At 41.9% G+C, this 5,294-nt stretch overlaps 1 long non-coding RNA gene across 1 annotated transcript in view; it reads right to left on the bottom strand.

The window, feature by feature from the left end:
* Nucleotides 1-2,588: 2,588 nt before the first annotated feature.
* Nucleotides 2,589-5,294, bottom strand: part of LOC122558044 — a 16,002-nt gene continuing 13,296 nt past the window's right edge. Inside the window, exon 3 of the long non-coding RNA XR_006314019.1 lies at nucleotides 2,589-2,673. This is a non-coding gene — a long non-coding RNA (uncharacterized LOC122558044). The remainder of the gene's footprint in view (nucleotides 2,674-5,294) is intronic.

Genomic DNA, 5,294 nt, shown 5'->3' with positions numbered 1-5,294 from the left:
AAAGAAAAGGCTGTTGTCTAAATGCCCACACACTTACCTGCCTGGTTTTCATTTCATGGGACATTGGCATCGGTTCTGGAACCGGGGAGATCTGTACCAATGGGATGGTCTCCACCTGAACCAATCTGGAACCAGGGTTCTGGCGAAAAGGATAAATAGGGTGGTCACTAGGACTTTAAACTTGTGAGTTGCGGGGAAGGGAAAGGGAAAGCAACAGGGAATATGCAGTCAAGTAGAAAGATAAGCAGCAGGTTAGCATGTTTTAACATGTGTGCAGGGTTTAAGTTCAAGACAGACTAGGAATGAAGCAAAAAGGAAGGATAACTTAGGTAGAGATGATGGAAATCATGAGGGTAAGAAAATTAGCATTAAGGTGCTTTACCTGAATGCTTGAAGCATTTGAAACAAAGTAGATGAATTAATAGCGCAAATCATCGTGAATGATTATGATGTGGTGGGTATCATAGAGACATGGTTGCAGGGGGTTTGGGACTGGCAGTTAAAAATCCAAGGATATACAACTTATCAAAGAGACAGGGAGGTGGGCAGAGGGGGCAGGTTGGCTTGTTAGTTAAGAATGAAGATAAATCTATGGCACTAAATGACATAGGGTGAGATGATGTGGAGTCTGTGTGGGTGGAGTTGAGGAACCACAAAGGCAAAAAAACCATAATGGGAATTATGTGGTCAGGGAGTGGTCAGGACCAGGTGAGCAAGATGTACCAGGAAATAGATAGGGCATGTCAGAAAGATAAGTTCACTGTGATCATGGGGAACTTCAATATGCAAATGATTGGATGAATTATGTTGCCGGTGGATCCAAAGAAAGGGAATTCATGGAATGCTTACAGGATGGCTTTTTGGAACAGCTTGTGATGGAGCCCAAAGGGAGCAGGCTATTCTGGACTTAGTGCTATGTAATGAGCCAGACTTATAAAAGATCTTAAAGTCAGAGAACACTTAGGAGGCTGTGATCATAATATGGTAGAGTTCAGTCTGCAGTGTGAAAGAGAGAAGGCAAAAATTGGATGTTATGGTGTTACAGTTAAATAAAGGTAATTACAGAGCATGAGAGAGGAACTGACGAAAATCAACTGGAAGCAGAGCCTAGCGGGGAAGACAGTAGAGCAACAGTGACAGGAGTTTCTGGGTGTAATTGAGGACACAGTACAGAGGTTCATCCCAAACAAAAGAAAGATTACCCGGGGTTGGGGAGGGGGGGTGAATTAGACAACCATGACTGATGGAAGAACTCAGGAAATGTATCACAGAAAAAGAGAGAGCCTATAAAGTGGCCAAGAGCACTGGGAAATCAGAAGATTGGGAAGACTACAAAAACAGAGAGAAATAAGGAAGGAGAGGATCAAATATGAAAGTAATAATAGAAATGATAGTAGAAGTTTCTTTCAATACATAAGAAATGAACGAGAGGCAATAGTAGAGATTGGGCTGCTCCAAATTGATGCAGGAAGGCTAGTGATGGGAGATAAGGAAATAGCTGAAGAATTTAATAAATACTTTGTGTCAGTCTTCACAGTGGAAGACATATATAAAATCCCAATAATTAAGGAGAGTCAAGGGGCAGAGTTGAGTATGGTCGCCATTACAAAGGAGAAAGTACTTGATAAGCTAAAAGGTCTAAAAATTGATACATCTCCTGGCCGCGACGGGCTACATCCTAGAGTTCTGAGGAAGGTGGCTGAAAAAATAGCGGAGGGGTTGGTTGTAATCTTTCAAAAATCACTAGAGTCAGGGAAAGTCCCAGATGATTGGAAATTCGCTGTTGTAACTCACTTGTTCAAGAAAGGATCAAGGCAAAAGATGGAAAATTATAGGCCGATTAGCCTAACCTCGATTGTTGGTAAAATTCTAGAATCCATCGTTAAGGATGAGATTTCTAAATTCTTGGAAGTGCAGGGTCAAATTAGAACAAGTCAGCATGGATTTAGTAAGGGGAGGTCATGCCTGACAAACCTGTTAGAATTCTTTGAAGAGGTAACAAGTAGGTTAGACCAGGGAAACCCAGTGGATGTTATCTATCTAGATTTCCAAAAGGCCTTTGATAAGGTACATCACAGGAGACTGCTGAGTAAGATGAGGGCTCTGGTGCTTCTGGCCCTGATGGGCTAGAGTTCTGAGAGAAGTGGCTGAGGAAATAGCAGAGACGTTGATTGTGATCTTTCAAAAATCACTGGAGTCAGGGAAAGTCCCAGATGATTGAAAAAATCGCTTTTGTAACCCCCTTGTTCAAGAAAGGATCAAGTCAAAAGACAGAAAGTTCTCGGCCAATTAGTCAAACCTTGATTGTAGGTAAAATTCTCGAAACCATCGTTAAGGATGCGATTTCTAAATTCTTGGAAGTGCAGGGTCAGATTAGAACAAGTCAGCATGGATTTAGTAAGGGGAGGTCATGCCTGACAAACCTGTTAGAATTCTTTAAAGAGGTAACAAGTAGGTTAGACCAGGGAAACCCAGTGGATGTTATCTATCTAGATTTCCAAAAGGCCTTTGATAAGGTACCTCATGGGAGACTGCTGAGTAAGATGAGGGCCCTGGTGTTCGAGGTGAGCTGACAGAAGGCAGAGTGTTGGGATAAAAGGTTCTTTTTCAGAATGGTAGCTGGTGACAAGTGGTGTCCCGCAGGGTTCAGTGTTCGGGCCGCAGTTGTTCACTCTGGATGATCTGGATGAAGAGACTGGGGGCATTCTGGCGAAGTTCGCTGATGATACAAAGTTAGGTGGAGAGGCAGGTAGTTCTGAGGAGGTGGGGAGGCTACAGAAAGATTTAGATGTTTAGTAGAATGGTCTAAGAAATGGCTAATGAAATTTAATGTGAGCAAATGCTAGGTCTTGCACTTTGGAAAAAAGGACACAGGCATGGAATATTTTATAAACGGTGAGAAAATTCATAAAGCCAAAGTACAAAAGGATCTGGGAGCGCTAGTCCAGGATTCTCTAAAGGTTAACTTGCAGGTTGAGTCTGTGGTTAAGAAAGCAAATGTAATGACGTCATATATCTCAAGAGGGTTGGAACGTAAAAGCAGTGATGTGCTACTGAGACTTTATAAAGCTCTGGTTAGGCTCCATTTAGAATACTGTGTCCAGTTTTGGGCCACACATCTCAGGAAGGACATATTGGCACTGGAGCGTGTCCAGCGGAGATTCACATTGATGATCCCTGGAATGGTAGGCCTAACGTATGATGAATGGCTGAGGAACCTGGCATTGTATTCATTAGAGTTTAGAAGATTGAGGGGAGATCTAATAGAAACCTACAAGATAATGCCTGGCTTAGAAAGGGTGGACGCTGGGAAATTGTTTCCGTCAGACGTGGATACTAGGACTCGTGGGCACAGTCTTAGAATTAGAGGGGGTCAGTTTAGAATGGAAATGAGGAGACATTTCTTCAGCCAGAGAATGGTTGACCTGGGGAATTCACTGCAACGGAGCTCAGTTAAAGCCAGGAAGTTAAATGTCTTTAATGCAGAGATTGATAAATTCTTAATCTCGCAAGGAATTAAGGGATATGGGGAGAGTGCAGGTAAGTGGCATTGAAATATCCATCAGCCATGATTGAATGGCGAGTAGACTTGATGGGCTGAATGACCTTACTTCCACTCCTATGCCTTATGGTGTTATGGTTCCATAGCAGCAACTGCAAAAGCTGGAGAGCTTGTCCAGGATACTGTAGAGCAGCACAGAAACTATGTTTCTCTGCATTGACAACTCCTCCAAAGATAGCATGATAAGCAGTGATTTTGAGGACTTAACTCCAAGCATTTCTTGTTTGTGTTTTACGGTACAACGTCAGAACATTGTAAGGTGTGAAAAAAGTTGTAAACAGAGACACTCTCCTCGTACATATGTGTTTTCATTTGGAATTGTTATCGGCATAGAGCGTGTTGATAAATCAGATTATGTGAGATGACTTTGATTATCTCAAGCTCCATTTAACGAATTGGTGGGTGGGTCCTCTGTGATTCAACTAATTCCAATTTCACTGTATTGCAGACATGGAACCACATCATCACTCTAGTGTTGAACTAAAAATTCTACAAACATCCACTTACTTTACCATTGACGCTCAGTAGCTGCACTGTGCACCATCTATAAGTGCACTGCAGAAATGCTCCAAATACCCATAGACAGCATTTTCTACACCATGATGATTACTATCTAGAAGGACAAGGGTGACAGATAGATGGGAACACCACCCATTTGCAAGTTCCCCTCCAAGACCCTCACCATCCTAACTTGGAAATCTACCACAGTTCCTTCAATGTCACTGGGTCAAAATCCTGCAATTCCATCACAGCACACAGACTGCAGCAGTTCAAGAAGGCAGCTCATCACCATCTTCTCAAGGGAAATTAGGAACAGGCAATAAATGCTAGCCCAGCTAACAAAATCCATGTCCCAAAAATGAATAACAATAAAGCAACTGGATCAGGATATTCAGTTCAGAGTTCCAGATTGTCTCAAGCTGTGTGGTTTGAATTTTGAGGGGGAGATTGATAATGGTAATAATACTAATCATTACAAATACTATGTAAGTAGGCCAAAGTAAACTACTGAACTAATGCTGACCAAGAAGAGAGAGAAACCGGAGGGTAGATGTGGTATAATGAGATTTTGGTCAATAATGATGGTGCAACTGATAATAGAATTCTGATATTGATAAGAGAGCAGTTTCGAATGGGCATGTGAAGGGAGAGGCCTTAAGCACTAACTGGAATGCTTTACAGTATTTGAGAACTTGTGCACATATTTAAATGAAGGAGTGAAACAGTTTTAAGAAAAAAAGAAATTGAAGAGTAAGTTCACAGCTCATACAAAAATTAGTAGGATGGTAAATTGAGAGGAGGATAGTCTTAAATGGGCTGGTCAGATGGGGAGGTCAGTGGCAAATTGATTTTAATCCAGATAAATGTAAGGTGAAGCATTTGGGCAGGAAGAACAATACAAGGGAATAGATGGTGAACAGCAGCATCCTGGGAAGCACTGATGATCAGAGGGACCTTGGTGTGCATGTCCACTGGTCTCTTGAGGTATCAGTACATGTAGGTAAAGTGATTAAGAAGGCATATGGGATACCTGCCTTAATTAGCTGAGGCATAGAGGTTAAGAGCCGGGAGGTTATGCTGGAATGTATAAAACATTGGTTAGGCCACAGCTGGCGAATAGTGTGCAGTTCTGGGATGTTTGTAGAATTTTTGTAGAAGTGGATGTTTGTAGAATTTTTAGTTCAACACTAGAGTGATGATGTGGTTCCATGTCTGCAATACAGTGAAATTG

Source organism: Chiloscyllium plagiosum, chromosome 16 (assembly GCF_004010195.1).
Source record: "Chiloscyllium plagiosum isolate BGI_BamShark_2017 chromosome 16, ASM401019v2, whole genome shotgun sequence".
In the NCBI taxonomy this organism is placed as follows: domain Eukaryota; kingdom Metazoa; phylum Chordata; class Chondrichthyes; order Orectolobiformes; family Hemiscylliidae; genus Chiloscyllium; species Chiloscyllium plagiosum.
Note: the sequence above shows the minus strand (reverse complement) of the source record. Positions and strands in the feature narration are given on the sequence as shown.